Source organism: Bufo bufo, chromosome 4 (assembly GCF_905171765.1).
Source record: "Bufo bufo chromosome 4, aBufBuf1.1, whole genome shotgun sequence".
NCBI classification, from domain to species: Eukaryota; Metazoa; Chordata; class Amphibia; order Anura; family Bufonidae; genus Bufo; species Bufo bufo.
In genome coordinates this window covers 9189989-9209949 of record NC_053392.1, presented here as the reverse complement: position 1 = coordinate 9209949, position 19961 = coordinate 9189989, and the positions used below count along the sequence as shown (strand labels likewise).

The following is a 19961-nucleotide window of genomic DNA, read 5'->3' as shown; positions in this document are numbered from 1 at the left end:
CGAGGGCTGTATATATATATATCCTCTGTATACAGGGGCCGGTGTGAATGTATCCTGGGGGCCACAGTCAGCGAGGGCTGTATATATATATATCTCCTCTGTATACGGGCCCGGTGTGAATGTATCCTGGGGCCACAGCCAGCGAGGGCTGTATATATATATATCCTCTGTATACGGGGCCGGTGTGAATGTACCCTGGGGCCACAGTCAGCGAGGGCTGTATATATATATATCCTCTGTATACGGGGCCGGTGTGAATGTATCCTGGGGCCACAGTCAGCGAGGGCTGTATATATATATATCCTCTGTATACGGGGCCGGTGTGAATGTATCCTGGGGCCACAGTCAGCGAGGGCTGTATATATATATATCCTCTGTATACGGGGCCGGTGTGAATGTATCCTGGGGGCCACAGTCAGCGAGGGCTGTATATATATAGATCCTCTGTATACGGGGCCGGTGTAAATGTATCCTGGGGCCACAGTCAGCGAGGGCTGTATATATATATATATCCTCTGTATACGGGGCCGGTGTGAATGTATCCTGGGGGCCACAGTCAGCGAGGGCTGTATATATATATATCCTCTGTATACGGGGCCGGTGTAAATGTATCCTGGGGCCACAGTCAGCGAGGGCTGTATATATATATATCCTCTGTATACAGGGGCCGGTGTGAATGTATCCTGGGGGCCACAGCCAGCGAGGGCTGTATATATATATATATCCTCTGTATACAGGGGCCGGTGTGAATGTATCCTGGGGGCCACAGCCAGCGAGGGCTGTATATATATATATCCTTTGTATACGGGGCCGGTGTGAATGTATCCTGGGGCCACAGTCAGCGAGGGCTGTATATATATATATCCTATGTATACGGGGCCGGTGTGAATGTATCCTGGGGGCCACAGTCAGCGAGGGCTGTATATATATATATCCTCTGTATACGGGGCCGGTGTGAATGTATCCTGGGGGCCACAGTCAGCGAGGGCTGTATATATATATCCTCTGTATACGGGGCCGGTGTGAATGTATCCTGGGGGCCACAGTCAGCGAGGGCTGTATATATATATATCCTCTGTATACAGGGGCCGGTGTTAATGTATCCTGGGGCCACAGTCAGCGAGGGCTGTATATATATATATCCTCTGTATACGGGGGCCGGTGTGAATGTATCCTGGGGCCACAGTCAGCGAGGGCTGTATATATATATATCCTCTGTATACAGGGGCCGGTGTGAATGTATCCTGGGGCCACAGCCAGCGAGGGCTGTATATATATATATCCTCTGTATACAGGGGCCGGTGTGAATGTATCCTGGGGCCACAGTCAGCGAGGGCTGTATATATATATATATATCCTCTCTATACAGGGGCCGGTGTGAATGTATCCTGGGGGCCACAGTCAGCGAGGGCTGTATATATATATATCCTCTGTATACGGGGCCGGTGTGAATGTATCCTGGGGCCACAGTCAGCGAGGGCTGTATATATATATATATATCCTCTGTATACGGGGCCGGTGTGAATGTATACTGGGGGCCACAGCCAGCGAGGGCTGTATATATATATATCCTCTGTATACGGGGCCGGTGTGAATGTATCCTGGGGGCCACAGTCAGCGAGGGCTGTATATATATATATATATATCCTCTGTATACGGGGCCGGTGTGAATGTATACTGGGGGCCACAGCCAGCGAGGGCTGTATATATATATCCTCTGTATACGGGGCCGGTGTGAATGTATCCTGGGGCCACAGTCAGCGAGGGCTGTATATATATATATCCTCTGTATACAGGGGCCGGTGTGAATGTATCCTGGGGCCACAGTCAGCGAGGGCTGTATATATATATATATCCTCTGTATACAGGGGCCGGTGTGAATGTATCCTGGGGCCACAGTCAGCGAGGGCTGTATATATATATATATATATCCTCTGTATACGGGGCCGGTGTGAATGTATCCTGGGGCCACAGTCAGCGAGGGCTGTATATATATATATCCTCTGTATACAGGGGCCGGTGTGAATGTATCCTGGGGGCCACAGCCAGCGAGGGCTGTATATATATATATATCCTCTGTATACAGGGGCCGGTGTGAATGTATCCTGGGGGCCACAGCCAGCGAGGGCTGTATATATATATATCCTTTGTATACGGGGCCGGTGTGAATGTATCCTGGGGCCACAGTCAGCGAGGGCTGTATATATATATATCCTATGTATACGGGGCCGTTGTGAATGTATCCTGGGGGCCACAGTCAGCGAGGGCTGTATATATATATATCCTCTGTATACGGGGGCCGGTGTGAATGTATCCTGGGGGCCACAGTCAGTGAGGGCTGTATATATATATCCTCTGTATACGGGGCCGGTGTGAATGTATCCTGGGGGCCACAGTCAGCGAGGGCTGTATATATATATATCCTCTGTATACAGGGGCCGGTGTTAATGTATCCTGGGGCCACAGTCAGCGAGGGCTGTATATATATATATCCTCTGTATACAGGGGCCGGTGTGAATGTATCCTGGGGCCACAGCCAGCGAGGGCTGTATATATATATATCCTCTGTATACAGGGGCCGGTGTGAATGTATCCTGGGGCCACAGCCAGCGAGGGCTGTATATATATATATCCTCTGTATACAGGGGCCGGTGTTAATGTATCCTGGGGCCACAGTCAGCGAGGGCTGTATATATATATATCCTCTGTATACAGGGGCCGGTGTGAATGTATCCTGGGGCCACAGTCAGCGAGGGCTGTATATATATATATATATCCTCTCTATACAGGGGCCGGTGTGAATGTATCCTGGGGGCCACAGTCAGCGAGGGCTGTATATATATATATCCTCTGTATACGGGGCCGGTGTGAATGTATCCTGGGGCCACAGTCAGCGAGGGCTGTATATATATATATATATCCTCTGTATACGGGGCCGGTGTGAATGTATACTGGGGGCCACAGCCAGCGAGGGCTGTATATATATATATCCTCTGTATACGGGGCCGGTGTGAATGTATCCTGGGGCCACAGTCAGCGAGGGCTGTATATATATATATCCTCTGTATACAGGGGCCGGTGTGAATGTATCCTGGGGGCCACAGCCAGCGAGGGCTGTATATACAGTGGGGGAAATAATTATTTGACCCCTCACTGATTTTGTAAGTTTGTCCAATGACAAAGAAATGAAAAGTCTCAGAACAGTATCATTTCAATGGTAGGTTTATTGTAACAGTGGCAGATAGCACATCAAAAGGAAAATCGAAAAAAAAACTTTAAATAAAAGATAGCAACTGATTTGCATTTCATTGAGTGAAATAAGTATTTGAACCCTCTAACAAAAAAAGACTTAATACTTGGTGGAAAAACCCTTGTTTGCAAGCACAGAGGTCAAACGTTTCTTGTAATTGATGACCAAGTTTGCGCACATTTTAGGAGGAATGTTGGTCCACTCCTCTTTGCAGATCATCTCTAAATCCCTAAGGTTTCGAGGCTGTCTCTGTGCAACTCTGAGCTTGAGCTCCCTCCATAGGTTTTCGATTGGATTAAGGTCCGGAGACTGACTAGGCCACTCCATGACCTTAATGTGCTTCTTCTTGAGCCACTCCTTTGTTGCCTTTGCTGTATGTTTTGGGTCATTGTCGTGCTGGAACACCCATCCACGACCCATTTTCAGTTTCCTGGCAGAGGGAAGGAGGTTGTCGCTCAGGATTTCACGATACATGGCTCCGTCCATTTTCCCGTTTATGCGAATAAGTTGTCCTGTGCCCTTAGCAGAAAAACACCCCCAAAGCAAAATGTTTCCACCCCCATGCTTGACGGTGGGGACGGTGTTTTGGGGGTCATAGGCAGCATTTTTCTTCCTCCAAACACAGCGAGTTGAGTTAATGCCAAAGAGCTCTATTTTGGTCTCATCAGACCACAGCACCTTCTCCCAGTCACTCTCTGAATCATTCAGGTGTTCATTGGCAAACTTCAGACGGGCCTGCACATGTGCCTTCCTGAGCAGGGGGACCTTGCGAGCCCTGCAGGATTTTAATCCATTGCGGTGTAATGTGTTTCCAATGGTTTTCTTGGTGACTGTGGTCCCTGCTAATTTGAGGTCATTAACTAACTCCTCCCGTGTAGTTCTAGGATGCTTTTTCACCTTTCTCAGAACCATTGACACCCCACGAGGTGAGATCTTGCGTGGAGCCCCAGAGCGAGGTCGATTGATGGTCATTTTGTGCTCCTTCCATTTTCGAACAATCGCACCAACAGTTGTCACCTTCTCTCCCAGCTTCTTGCTAATGGTTTTGTAGCCCATTCCAGCCTTGTGCAGGTCTACAATTTTGTCTCTGACATCCTTGGACAGCTCTTTGGTCTTTCCCATGTTGGAGAGTTTGGAGTCTGCTTGATTGATTGATTCTGTGGACAGGTGTCTTTTATACAGGTGACTAGTTAAGACAGGTGTCCTTAATGAGGGTGACTAATTGAGTAGAAGTGTCTAACCACTCTGTGGGAGCCAGAACTCTTAATGGTTGGTAGGGGTTCAAATACTTATTTCACTCAATGAAATGCAAATCAGTTGCTATCTTTTATTTAAAGTTATTTTTTCGATTTTCCTTTTGATGTGCTATCTGCCACTGTTACAATAAACCTACCATTGAAATGATACTGTTCTGAGACTTTTCATTTCTTTGTCATTGGACAAACTTACAAAATCAGTGAGGGGTCAAATAATTATTTCCCCCACTGTATATATATCCTCTGTATACGGGGCCAGTGTGAATGTATCCTGGGGGCCACAGTCAGCGAGGGCTGTATATATATATATATCCTCTGTATACAGGGGCCAGTGTGAATGTATCCTGGGGCCACAGTCAGCGAGGGCTGTATATACATATATATATATATCCTCTGTATACAGGGGCCGGTGTGAATGTATCCTGGGGGCCACAGTCAGCGAGGGCTGTATATATATATATATCCTCTGTATACAGGGGCCGGTGTGAATGTATCCTGGGGGCCACAGTCAGCGAGGGCTGTATATATATATATCCTCTGTATACAGGGGCCGGTGTGAATGTATCCTGGGGGCCACAGTCAGCGAGGGCTGTATATATATATATATATCCTCTGTATACGGGGCCGGTGTGAATGTATACTGGGGGCCACAGCCAGCGAGGGCTGTATATATATATATCCTCTGTATACGGGGCCGGTGTGAATGTATCCTGGGGCCACAGTCAGCGAGGGCTGTATATATATATATCCTCTGTATACGGGGCCGGTGTGAATGTATCCTGGGGCCACAGTCAGCGAGGGCTGTATATATATATATCCTCTGTATACAGGGGCCGGTGTGAATGTATCCTGGGGCCACAGTCAGCGAGGGCTGTATATATATATATATCCTCTGTATACAGGGGCCGGTGTGAATGTATCCTGGGGCCACAGTCAGCGAGGGCTGTATATATATATATATATCCTCTGTATACGGGGCCGGTGTGAATGTATCCTGGGGCCACAGTCAGCGAGGGCTGTATATATATATATCCTCTGTATACGGGGCCGGTGTGAATGTATCCTGGGGGCCACAGTCAGCGAGGGCTGTATATATATATATCCTCTGTATACGGGGCCGGTGTAAATGTATCCTGGGGCCACAGTCAGCGAGGGCTGTATATATATATATCCTCTGTATACGGGGCCGGTGTGAATGTATCCTGGGGGCCACAGCCAGCGAGGGCTGTATATATATATATCCTTTGTATACGGGGCCGGTGTGAATGTATCCTGGGGCCACAGTCAGCGAGGGCTGTATATATATATATCCTCTGTATACAGGGGCTGGTGTGAATGTATCCTGGGGCCACAGCCAGCGAGGGCTGTATATATATATATCCTTTGTATACGGGGCCGGTGTGAATGTATCCTGGGGGCCACAGCCAGCGAGGGCTGTATATATATATATCCTCTGTATACAGGGGCCGGTGTGAATGTATCCTGGGGGACACAGCCAGCGAGGGCTGTATATATATATATCCTCTCTATACAGGGGCCGGTGTGAATGTATCCTGGGGCCACAGTCAGCGAGGGCTGTATATATATATATCCTCTGTATACAGGGGCCGGTGTGAATGTATCCTGGGGGACACAGCCAGCGAGGGCTGTATATATATATATATCCTCTGTATACAGGGGCCGGTGTGAATGTATCCTGGGGGCCACAGTCAGCGAGGGCTGTATATATATATATCCTCTGTATACAGGGGCCGGTGTGAATGTATCCTGGGGGCCACAGTCAGCGAGGGCTGTATATATATATATCCTCTCTATACAGGGGCCGGTGTGAATGTATCCTGGGGGCCACAGTCAGCGAGGGCTGTATATATATATATCCTCTGTATACAGGGGCCGGTGTGAATGTATCCTGGGGCCACAGTCAGCGAGGGCTGTATATATATATATCCTCTGTATACGGGGCCAGTGTGAATGTATCCTGGGGGCCACAGTCAGCGAGGGCTGTATATATATATCCTCTGTATACAGGGGCCGGTGTGAATGTATCCTGGGGCCACAGTCAGCGAGGGCTGTATATATATATCCTCTGTATACAGGGGCCGGTGTGAATGTATCCTGGGGCCACAGTCAGCGAGGGCTGTATATATATATATATATATATATATATATATCCTCTGTATACTGGGGCCGGTGTCAATGTATCCTGGGGGCCACAGTCAGAGAGGGCTGTATACATATATATATATCCTCTGTATACAGAGAACACACAGCAGTGACCGGGCAGAGATCAGCGCTGCACACCCACTTCCGGTGTCTCCCGCTCAGCAGAACCCGCCGTCTACCTGCTGCTCCAGCTGCACCGCCTGTGATAAAGCCTCGTACTGCTTAGCTCCGCCCCTCATGTCACATGACCTCATCAAAGGTCGCTCTCTCTCCACTAACCAATCAAATGCTGAGCTCCGCCCCTCCCAGTCCGATCACGTGATGTAGACGTAATCACAGGACTTTCCCCATTTGATCGCTACGCCCCATTTGACCGTGACGTCTCCGCAGGTCCTTCACCACTTCCTCCATCAATTATTAAGTAAGCTCCGCCCCTCCCGGTCCGATCACATGATGCTGACGTCATCAGCTGTCCTTCTGCTCTTTTCCCGTTTCTCCCTATAAAAGGCCTTCATGATGGCGGATCAGCGGCCGCGGACACTGAGGGGTAAGACGAGCCGTGCACATAGCTGGTCAGTGATGATGTCATCACCCCTCCTGGCGGGGCCCCCACTGTCCTCTCTGCGCCGCAATGCGCGCATTGGGGGATTTATCATTTTATCAACGTTTTTGTTGTTGAAAGTGTTAATGTGCATTTATCTGTGTCCCGCAGAGGCGTGGCCTAGTCACCCGTACCTGATCTGTAGCCGCTTATCTTTATTTAAAAGGGGAGGCCCCATTATAAAGACTTCCCCCTCTACACAGGAGATAAGCGTCTCCTCAGTGGAGGTCTGACTGCTGGGGCCCCGACAATAACCAGAGCAGGGGCCCCGTGGTCACATGTGCTGCCGCTCCATTCATCTCTATGGGACTGTTAGAGATAATGAGTGACTCCCGGGGCCCTCGCTGATCGGCTGAAGGGGCCACAGCGCTCGGGTGATTACTGCGGCCTCAGACTGAGCTGTACAGAGGTCTCTCCACACCGCTGATCAGCGGGTGTCAGGTGTCAGACCCCCTCCTCCATCTGATATCAGTGGCATCCATATCTGTGGCCTGGAGCGGAGGAACCCTAACCGGGGAGGAGAAGGTGAGGGCTGGTGGTGAAGATGGAGCAGCCTGTGGTGGAGGAGAAGGTGAGGGCTGGTGGAGCAGATGGAGCAGCCTGTGGTGCAGGAGAAGGTGAGGGCTGGTGGTGAAGATGGAGCAGCCTGTGGTGCAGGAGAAGGTGAGGGCTGGTGGTGCAGATGGAGCAGCCTGTGGTGCAGGAGAAGGTGAGGGCTGGTGGTGCAGATGGAGCAGCCTGTGGTGTAGGAGAAGGTGAGGGCTGGTGGTGCAGATGGAGCAGCCTGTGGTGCAGGAGAAGGTGAGGGCTGGTGGTGCAGATGGAGCAGCCTGTGGTGCAGGAGAAGGTGAGGGCTGGTGGTGCAGATGGAGCAGCCTGTGGTGCAGGAGAAGGTGAGGGCTGGTGGTGGAGATGGAGCAGCCTGTGGTGCAGGAGAAGGTGAGGGCTGGTGGTGGAGATGGAGCAGCCTGTGGTGCAGATGAAGGTGAGGGCTGGTGGTGGAGATGGAGCAGCCTGTGGTCAGGAGAAGGTGAGGGCTGGTGGTGCAGATGGAGCAGCCTGTGGTCAGGAGAAGGTGAGGGCTGGTGGTGGAGATGGAGCAGCCTGTGGTGCAGGAGAAGGTGAGGGCTGGTGGTGCAGATGGAGCAGTCTGTGGTGCAGGAGAAGGTGAGGGCTGGTGGTGGAGATGGAGCAGCCTGTGGTCAGGAGAAGGTGAGGGCTGGTGGTGCAGATGGAGCAGCCTGTGGTGTAGGAGAAGGTGAGGGCTGGTGGTGCAGATGGAGCAGCCTGTGGTGGAGGAGAAGGTGAGGGCTGGTGGTGCAGATGGAGCAGCCTGTGGTGCAGGAGAAGGTGAGGGCTGGTGGTGCAGATGGAGCAGCCTGTGGTGCAGGAGAAGGTGAGGGCTGGTGGTGCAGATGGAGCAGCCTGTGGTGCAGGAGAAGGTGAGGGCTGGTGGAGCAGATAGAGCAGCCTGTGGTGTAGGAGAAGGTGAGGGCTGGTGGTGCAGATGGAGCAGCCTGTGGTGCAGGAGAAGGTGAGGGCTGGTGGTGCAGATGGAGCAGCCTGTGGTGCAGGAGAAGGTGAGGGCTGGTGGTGAAGATGGAGCAGCCTGTGGTCAGGAGAAGGTGAGGGCTGGTGGTGGAGATGAAGCATTGTGTGGTGCAGGAGAAGGTGAGGGCTGGTGGTGCAGATGGAGCAGCCTGTGGTCAGGAGAAGGTGAGGGCTGGTGGTGCAGATGGAGCAGCCTGTGGAGCAGGAGAAGGTGAGGGCTTGGAGTGCAGATGGAGCAGCCTGTGGTCAGGAGAAGGTGAGGGCTGGTGGTGCAGATGGAGCAGCCTGTGGTGCAGGAGAAGGTGAGGGCTGGTGGTGGAGATGGAGCATCCTGTGGTGCAGGAGAAGGTGAGGGCTGGTGGTGCAGATGGAGCAGCCTGTGGTGCAGGAGAAGGTGAGGGCTGGTGGTGGAGATGGAGTAACCTGTGGTGCAGGAGAAGGTGAGGGCTGGTGGTGCAGATGGAGCAGCCTGTGGTGCAGGAGAAGGTGAGGGCTGGTGGTGGAGATGGAGCAGCCTGTGGTGCACAGATAAGAGGCAGGATCTACACTGCTTACCCCACAGGTGTGACCGGGCCATGTTCAGACAGTCTGTCATCTGCTCTGTCTTGTGTGGACTACTTAGAAGTAAGTCGGAGTTGGTCGCAGTTTGCGCAGCGTTAGACTGTAGATTCCGCGGTCCTTCAGCAGTGAAGACCCAGCGATGGCCGCCTGATGCTTCCCTTCTGGAGAGTCCGCAGCGCTGTACCATCACATGGAGCCTCTCTCTGCCTCCTCCAGATCCTGTCATTGTCTGGTGGATTCTGTCACTTTCGTCATGACCTCCTCTCCAGAAGAATTCCCTCATCTTACCACAAGCCTCACCGCTGAGAAACACTCTGTCATTGAAGGGGTATTCCAGTTACAATTACAAATAACTATACATTGGTGGGGGTCCTACTGCTGGGGCCACCACAGATCATGAAAATGGGGACCCCTACCCTTTAGAGCAGCAGGTCGAGCTGTTTAAATATGTCGTCCACTCGCGAGCGCAGCTTTCGTCATTGCCACCGGGTTTCTGCTGTTTCAGGCATAGTCATATGCCCTGAGTTAATGTCTGCAATTGACAGTATCGCCGATAGCAGACATTTAACCCCTCATATGCTATAGTGCATCGTGTCCGCAGCATCTGGGAGTTAAAAAACCTGAGAGAGTGAGCCGTAGAGGAGAACCGTACACTGTGTGGCAGCCTTCGTTTTCCTGCCAGTGACAGCGCCCCATAGGAGCATGGTGAAACTCTCATAGACTCCATTGCTAATGCATTGGAGTCTAGGAGAGAAGCAATCTAATGGCGGTGTGTATACATGCTAGCTGAAGGACCCGGCTTCTCACGGGTATATTTCATCTTTCATTTAATGTTTGTGTGTGTCGTTAAAAGATATCGACAGTATATCCCATAACAGAGAACTCCACAGTCCCCCACCCCTTAGCACTGACCCCCCCCCCCCCCCCACAGTGCCCCGCCACCCCACAGTGCCCCGCCACTTTAAAATGGGGCCTCCACAGCAGCCCATCCCTTAACACTGACCCCCCCTAGTGCCCTGGGACCTCCACAGCAGCCCATCCCCTTAACAGTGACCTCCACAGCGCCCTGCCCCTTTAATGCTAGGGCTACACAACGACATACTTCACGCAACATTTTGTCTCAACAATTTTTATAGTGATAGTCTATGGTGTTGCACTGCGACATGTGACCCGACAGTTGTAAAAAATCCATCCAAGATGCTATCATTATACAAATTGTCGTGCGATGCATGTAGAAGTGCAGTTGTGCCCTATGTGTCGTGCGACTTATTGTCATCCTGTAGCCATATAAAACTGTGTGTATGTGCAGACTAAGGACCTGCGAGCGTCTATTGGCTGATAAGTGTCATGTGACCATGTGCATTGAAGTTGGGATGCGAAGAGAAAGGCTTGTATTGGCTAATGTGGGTCGTTTTTTGGGAATATCTCAGGAACGGTAAGTCTTAGAGAGCTGAGACCCGGTCTAAAACCTTCCCGGACACCTGATGTACCTGTGTGCCAAATTTGGTGAAGATCGGTCCAGTCGTTTGGTCGAGCATAAAGAACAGACAAACTGAAAAACTCATTTTTATATACAGTATATATGTGTAAAATTTGAATCGCCTCCTTTTCCCAAAATGAAAGTAAATATAAACAATAAAAAATATAAGCTTCATACCCATCGCTGCGTCCAAAAGTACCTGTACTGTTACAGTGTACAAATATGTATCCCATACGGCAATCGGTGTAATAGAACAAAACTTTAAAAACGCAGATTTGCCATTTTCCCGGTGCTTCAGCGCTCCCAAAAAATTTAATAAAAAATTATACAAGTGTCAAAATAGAATCAATAAAAGCTGCAGATCGTCCCGCAGACAATGAGCCCTCACACAGCTCTGCAGACATAACTATGAAAACTGTATGGGGGTGGAATATGGCGATGAAAAGGAAAATACATTTTTAATTTTTTCCAGTATTAAAACCCATAAAACTATATAAATGTGGAATCACTGTAATCGTACTGACCCGGAGAATGAAGAGAACAGGACAGTTTTATCTCATAGGGAACACTGTAAAAACAAAACCCATAAAACTATATAAATGTGGTATCACTGTAATCGTACTGACCTGGAGAATGAAGAGAACAGGTCAGTTATATCTCATAGGGAACGCTGTAAATACAAAACCCATAAAACTATATAAATGTGGTATCACTGTAATCGTACTGACCGGAGAATGAAGAGAACAGGTCAGTTTTATCTCATAGGGAACACTGTAAAAACAAAACCCATAAAACTATATAAATGTGGTATCACTGTAATCGTACTGACCTGGAGAATGAAGAAAACAGGTCAGTTTTATCTCATAGGGAATGCTGTAAAACAAAACCCATAAAACTATATAAATGTGGTATCACTGTAATCATACTGACCCGGAGAATGAAGGGAACAGGTCAGTTTTATCTCATAGGGAACACTGTAAAAACAAAACCCATAAAACTATATAAATGTGGTATCACTGTAATCGTACTGACCCGGAGAATGAAGAGAACAGGTCAGTTATATCTCATAGGGAACGCTGTAAACACAAAACCCATAAAACTATATAAATGTGGTATCACTGTAATCGTACTGACCTGGAGAATGAAGAGAACAGGTCAGTTTTATCTCATAGGGAACACTGTAAAAACAAAACCCATAAAACTATATAAATGTGGTATCACTGTAATCGTACTGACCTGGAGAATGAAGAGAACAGGTCAGTTTTATCTCATAGGGAACACTGTAAAAACAAAACCCATAAAACTATATAAATGTGGTATCACTGTAATCGTACTGACCTGGAGAATGAAGAAAACAGGTCAGTTTTATCTCATAGGGAATGCTGTAAAACAAAACCCATAAAACTATATAAATGTGGTATCACTGTAATCATACTGACCCGGAGAATGAAGGGAACAGGTCAGTTTTATCTCATAGGGAACACTGCAAAAACAAAACCCATAAAACTATATAAATGTGGTATCACTGTAATCGTACTGACCCGGAGAATGAAGAGAACAGGTCAGTTATATCTCATAGGGAACGCTGTAAACACAAAACCCATAAAACTATATAAATGTGGTATCACTGTAATCGTACTGACCTGGAGAATGAAGAAAACAGGTCAGTTTTATCTCATAGGGAACACTGTAAAAACAAAACCCATAAAACTATATAAATGTGGTATCACTGTAATCGTACTGACCTGGAGAATGAAGAGAACAGGTCAGTTTTATCTCATAGGGAACACTGTAAAAACAAAACCCATAAAACTATATAAATGTGGTATCACTGTAATCGTACTGACCTGGAGAATGAAGAGAACAGGTCAGTTTTATCTCATAGGGAACACTGTAAAACAAAACCCATAAAACTATATAAATGTGGTATCACTGTAATCATACTGACCCGGAGAATGAAGGGAACAGGTCCGTTTTATATCATAGGGAACGCTGTAAAAACAAAACCCATAAAACTATATAAATGTGGTATCACTGTAATCGTACTGACCCGGAGAATGAAGAGAACAGGTCAGTTATATCTCATAGGGAACGCTGTAAAAACAAAACCTATAAAACTATATAAATGTGGTATCTCTGTAATCGTACTGACCCGGAGAATGAAGGGAACAGGTCAGTTATATCTCATAGGGAACGCCGTAATAAAACCTTTAAAACTATGGCAGATTTGCATTTAAATTTTTTTTTTGCAATATTAATTGGTGCTACTAGAAATTACAAATCGTCCTGCAAAAAAGCTATGTGAACAGAAAAATAAAAATGTTATGGCACCAAAAAGGCGAGGGAGTTAAAAAGAAAAGATACTTCAGGGTTGAAGTGTTTAAAGAAAGGCCGTTAAGAAATTTTCCAGCAGATTTTAGGGTAAGTCTCCGGTAGCTATGGGGTGGGATAAAACAGTGTGACCTAATTTTGCTTTTCCAAATATCCAACTGATATTTTCTAGAAGTATTCAGGTTATATGGAAATAGGGCTGCAGCTATCGACTATTTTTATAATCGAGTATTCTATCGAGTACTCTAGTAACAAAAAACAAATTAAAATAACTTTTTTCTTTATAAAAACTCATCAGCCCCCCAGTGCCATCAGCTGCCCCTCCTAGCCATGTCCCCAGCTCCAGTGAAATAAAATACTTACCTCTCCTGTTGGGGCACCACTCCACAGCTCGTCCATCTTCTTCTCTGCTCACCGCACTCGTCCTGACGTCACGCAGCGTCAGATCATAGTGCACACTTACATGTAATATGTCCTGACGATGTGTCGCGCGGGTGACCACGGAGCAGTGAGTAGCAAGAGCTTCACTCCCGCTCTGTGGTCACATGACACAAACGAATCCTCAAAGCAAAAATTTAGCATCGAGGATTTTTTTTGTGTCGAATTACTTGATTCAATCGAGTCCTCGTTTCAGCCCAATATGGAAAACCTGAAGGAACAAAACAGCGGAAGTCTCAGAACCAGAAAGAAGATTTGGAGTTACAGAAGGAAAATACCACCCGGGGCTCCTCTAGTCACAATTCTTGGCCTGAAGATGTCGTCACCTGTAGAGAGGAGGAGATAACACAAATAATAAAATGACATAAAACCACCACTGATTGGATGGGAGAACTCCATCAGCGGCCAGTGTGGAGACATGTCCTCCAGCAGTTTGTGGAAGGTGACACTAACAACGGTGCTGCTCTCAGTAGAAGAAAGAACACACCAAATCTCTCACAGAAAAAAAAAACATCTTGCTAGCGCCACTGATTGGAATTGGCGGTTTATGAGTCAAAGTCCATCTTGTTTTATCAAGACATGGAAAATTAGCCAAGCCAAATATCTATGTACAGGTAGCCGTTCCAGGGTGTTTGCCCCTCATCATCACAGAGCAGGATTGTGGAGCATTGCCATCAAGTCTCAGAGCTGGTCTCCTTAAATGGGTTCTCCAGGAATTAAGAAAATGAAAATACTTAAATATTACTTTATTATAAATATATTCCCGAATACCTTTTATTAGTTAAGGGAGTCTGATTCCTAAAAGAATCAGAATGGGAACCTGCGCTGATTGTGGTGTAATCAAGGGTTAAAGAGATATGTGTGTAAAGTACTCTGAGAAAATACCTTCTTTAAGAGGACGATGTCTCTGTGGAGTATCCTCCTTGTTATATCAGGGAAGCAGATGTCCGGATGGCTTCAGGTTCAACCTTCTAGCGTGAGTGATGCTCCGGCCGGCAGCAAATCACTCGTGCGAGGGAACCACCAGTTTGAAGTCCGGGAATTTCGGCGTGTGACGTCACCGCACTGTGTATGGATGCCTTCAGGGGACAAAAACTATCCTTTTATTAGTTATAATGGCTCGTTTTGTCTGGGGAGCAATTATAAGGAGAACTAAAATGGCCGCCGTCCTATTAGTACACACAAAACCTGCCCTAATCACACAGGAGGACGAGTTACTTCACAACACTGAGGTAAAGAGCTGCCTCATCCTCCTCTCTGCTCTGCTTGTCAGGGATTATGATCCTGAATAGAGATGATAAGATCTTTAGCTGAATCTCTGTAGGAATGGAGTCCATGAGGAGACATGAAGTACAGAGAGGAGGTGGGGAGAATGAGCAGCAGCTCTTGTATCCAGTCTCCATTACCACAGTCTGTCCTCTCTGCTATGCTTGTCAGGGATTATGATCCTGAATACAGATAAGATCTTCAGCAGAATCTCTGCACGAAGTACAGAGAGGACGGATTGTGGTAATGGAGACTGCATACAAGAGCTGCTGCTCATTACCACATCCCCACCTCCTCTCTGTCCTTCATGTCTCCTCATGATCTCCATTCCTACAGAGATTCAGCTGAAGATCATCTGTATTCAGGATCATAATCCCTGACAAGCAAAGCAGAGAGGAGGATGAGGCAGCTTTTTAGCTCAGTGTCCTGATGTAACTTGTCCTCCTGTGTGATTAGGACAGGTTTTGTGTGTACTAATAGGACGGAGACCATTTTATTTCTCCTGATGATTGCTCCCTATATCTAAATGAGGCATTATAACTAATGAAAGGTATTTGGGAATATATTTATAATAAAGAAATATTTATGTATTTTCAGTAATTTTATTTTCTTCATTCCCAGAGAAGCCTTTTAACCCCTTAAGGACTCAGCCCTATTTCACCTTAAGGACCAGGCCATTTTTTGCAAATCTGACCAGTGTCAATTTAAGTGCTGATAACTTTAAAACGCTTTGACTTATCCAGGCCATTCTGAGAGAGTTTTTTCGTCACATATTGTACTTCATGTCACTGGTAAAATGAAGTAAAAAAAAAAAACATTTTTATTTATAAAAAAATACCAAATTGACCAAAAATTTGTAAAAAATTGCAAATTTCCAAGTTTTAATCTCTCTACTTCTATAATACATAGTAATACCTCCAAAAATAGTTATTACTTTACATTCCCCATATGTCTACTTCATGTTTGGATCATTTTGGGAATGACATTTTATTTTTTTGGGATCTTACAAGGCTTAGAAGTTTTGAAGCAAATCTTGAAATTTTTCAGAAATTTTCAAAAACCCAATTTTTAGGGACCAGTTCAGGTCTGAAGTCACTTTGCGAGGCTTACATAATAGAAACCACCCAAAAAAAAAACACCCCATTCTAGAAACTACACCCCTCAAGGTATTCAAAACAGATTTTACAAACGTTGTTAACCTTTTAGGTGTTCCACAAGAATTAATGGAAAATAGAGATACCATTTAAAAATTTCACTTTTTTGGCAGATTTTCCATTTTAATAGTGAAGGAGAGAGGAGAGAGGAGCGCCGGGAGTTTGAATCTCCCGTCTCTCTCCCCGCACCAATCGGCACCGCCGCCCCCAAATGCTCGGACTGTGATTGGTGGTGTGATAATCACACCACCGATCACCATCCTTTTCCGGTTCATCGGGTCACCGGAGACCCGAATGGACCGGAAACGCAGCAAACCGCAGGTCTGAATTGATATTTGAATCTTAAAACTAACAACTCGCACCATCAAGAACTCTGGAATAGATATGTCACTCTCACTACCCGACGCTCGTCCCCTAAGATGGGGAAAGAGTTCAGGAAAAATATTCCAATATCTGAAAGTCAATAGATTTTTCCGATGATTTGGTCTCCATTTCATGTTAGTAAATTACTGATAACGTATAATTCACGCTCTTAGTGTCGTCTGATATAGGTTTTTGTTTTTTAATTGTCATCGATTTATTTTATTTTTTCCTGGAGAGCTGTATCGGTGCAGCATGCTTGGCTCTTTTCAGTCCCTGCCACCCACACCATTAATCCTGGCACAGGCGGCACTGCCTGTAATGGCCAGGAGTGGGTACCAGCAGCTGACCTTCCCCATGCCGCCTCTGTATGTAGTCACCGTGTGGATGTGGCACCTGGAGCAGTGGACAAGGCCCCCTATGTGCAGCCTGGTCACTTACATTTAGCAGTTGTAGTTGGGGCTGTTTTTATAGTGTATTTGTTCGTTTTTAAAAGGCTGTGGACACCTTTGGGAGCAATTTTTTATTATTGCATTATAGTTATTTTGAGCTAAAATAATTTTTTCAATTGGTCTTTATTAAAAATATGGAATCCTTTTTTGTGTACAGGGCTGAGATGCTTCACTAGCTGCCTGTGGATTTTTTGTATTTTCCGTCATCTGAGGAGCAGAAGGACTCCTTATCTCTGCTCTCTGACCTTACTGATAAGAATGGGGCTTAAATAAGTGTTTATGACTCTCAGTAGTTTAGCGATAAGGCTTATAAAAGGCCAATTGAAAATACAATTTTTAGCCAAAAATAAGTTAAATGCAATCATAAAAAAAAATTTGACTCCAAAGGTGTAAATAGCCTTTAACTGCTCGCTGACAGTTTTCATTGTCGGTTTTAGTCTCCATCTTCCAGAAGCTGTGTGTGTGAATCTATCTAATATATAAAGCTGAGTGTGTGTATGTCCGCTAAAGGAATCCGCACCGTCGCATTTACAATCACGCAATTTGGCACACGGTTTTAGACCAGGTCTCCGCTCTCTAGCATGTACCGTTCCTGAGATATTCCCAAAAGATGCAAATATGGCACCATCACATGACCCACATTAGCCAATAGAAGCCTGCAGGTCTTTCCACTCATATCCCAACTGCTATAAACACGGTCACATGACCCTTATCAGCCAATAGAATCTCGCAGGCCCTTAGTCTCTACATACACACCGTTTTACTCCAGGTTTCCATAACAACCCAGCCATTTTTCTTCACTGCTGTAGGAGAGCTTTAAAGGGGCAGGGCGCTGTGGATGACACTGTTAAGGAAGCGGAATGCTGTGGAGGTCACAGTTAAGGGGGCAGGTAGAGTGGTCGTTCAGGCCACCCTCAAAAGACAGACTTAAAAACCCCGCCCCGAGGTCCCGCTAAGCCATGCCCCTGACACGGTTAGGCCATGCTCCCTCCCACTCCGCAGCCAACGGGGATTAAAAAAATGAAGGTAAAAACTTCTGTCAGCTGCAGGGGTGGGAGGGAGGGTGACTTCATCCCTGCAGTGCTGCTGTCTAAGAGTGAGCTGTTCAAAAGGACATCCCTGTGTCCGTCCAAGCCCTGCGCCGGACGGAGGACAGGGAGGCGGAAAACCGGACGTCTGGCCACCCTAGGGGCAGGTTGCTGTGGAGGTCACAGTTATGGGGACGGTTCGCTATAGATATCAGTGTTAAGGGTGAGATTGCTGTAGACGCCACTGTTAAGGGGGCAAGGGGTTTTGGAAATGAATGTTAAGGAGGTGGCGTACTGTGGAGGTCACTAATAAAGGGGCAGGCCGCTGTGGAGGTCACTGTTAAGGGGGCGGGATGCGGTGGAGGGCACTGTTAAAGGGGCGGCCGCTGTGGAGGACTCTGTTAAGGGGCAGGGTGTTGTGGAGGTCACATTTTAAGGGAATGGAGCTCTGTGGAGGTCACTGTTAAGGGAATGGAGCTTTGTGGAGGTCACTGTTAAGGGAGCGGGTTATTGTGAAAATCACTGTTAATGATACTGGGTACTGTAGAGGCCACTATTAAAAGGGCAGCGGGGTACTGTGAGGTCACTGTTAAGGGAGCGGGGTACTGTGGCAGTCACTGTTAAAGGGGCAGTCGCTGTGGAGGTCTCTGTTAAGGGGGCGGGAATGCTAGAGGTCACAGTTAAGAGGACTGTAACCATTGTCAGTGTTAAGGGGTGGGTGCTGTGGAGGTCAATGTTAAGGGGCCAGCCCCTGTGGAGGTCACTGTTAAGGGGATGGGCCCCTGAGGAGGTCACTGTCAAGGGGGTGGGATGCTGTGGAACTCACTGTTAAAGGGACAGGTTGCTGTGAAGGTCAAAGTTAAGGGGGGGGGGCTGCTGTGGAGATTTCATTTTAAGGAGACGGGGCACTGTGTGGGGGGTCGGTGTTAAGGGGTGGGGGCTGTGGAGGTCACTGTTATAATGGATACTGTCGATATCTTTTAACAACACACAAACATTAAATGAAACCTACCCGTGGGAGCCGAGTCCTTCTGCTAGTATGTACTGTATATGTAATTTAAAAATGAGGCAGCGCTCCGAAGTAAGGTGAGAGTGGTGGACCCGCTTTATTCACCCCCGAATGCAATGTTTCAGCCCAACACAATTAGGCCTTTATCAAGCTTGACATATAAATGGTAAAACACTGGGTAACACCGACATGGGAAAGGACCTAGGAATTTTAGTGAACAGCAAACTAATCTGTAGAAACCAGTGTCAGGCAGCTGCTACCAAGGCCAATGAGATAATGGGTTGCATCAAAAGGGTCATAGATGGCGGTGATGAGAACATAGTCCTACCACTTTACACATCGCTAGTCAGACCACACATGGAGGACTGTGTACAGTTCTGGGCTCCTGTGAACAAGGCAGACATAGCAGAGGATCACTAAACCTAGAAGTGAAGGAGCTGAGAGAAGAGTCTGGTCTATAGACAGATCTACAGGAGGCCATGTATTCAGTCACTGTGTGCTTGTGTCTCCACAGATGGATCCAGGAGGAGAAATCCACCAGAGAGATGTCCCCGTCCTCTGTATTCCCAGGACTGTCCAGAGGAGAAGCTCCCAGAGAACCATCAGGTAGATGGAGCTGAAGTCTCCACAGAATCTGACCAGAAAGGGATTGAACCAAAGACCATTTTACATTTCTCTTCTTTAGGATGAAAATCTGATGGATATTAAGGCTGAGGTTAAAGATGAAGCAAAAGAGGAGACGGATTTATGGGGCGATCAGCAGTGTAACGAGGGGGGGCTGTCATGGGTCACCTGGATACTACTCCCATCATCTCATCATCACATGTAATAATCTCTCCTGTCCCTGTGCGTTTCCTACAGATGCACTCATAGAAGGAAATCCCCCCGAGAGATGTCCCCGTCCTCTGTATTCCCAGGACTGTCCAGAGGAGAAGCTCCCAGAGAACCATCAGGTAGATGGAGCTGAGCCCTATACACATCTATATAGGGGGGTCCTGCGGTCATAGAGGGGTCATAGATTGTGGGGGTCTCTTATGTGGATCTGTTAGATTTCCCACCTG

The 19961-nt window shown here is 47.2% G+C and overlaps 1 protein-coding gene and 1 long non-coding RNA gene across 2 annotated transcripts in view; both read left to right on the top strand.

Moving 5' to 3' along the window:
- The window catches only part of LOC120998305 (gastrula zinc finger protein XlCGF26.1-like), a 4064644-nt gene that overhangs the window by 2336353 nt on the left and 1708330 nt on the right, over positions 1 to 19961 (top strand). The window lies entirely within an intron of this gene.
- LOC120998427 lies at positions 19458 to 19788 on the top strand. The gene is made up of 3 exons (XR_005778372.1): positions 19458 to 19506; positions 19586 to 19664; positions 19762 to 19788. It is a non-coding gene; the product is annotated as an uncharacterized LOC120998427 (long non-coding RNA).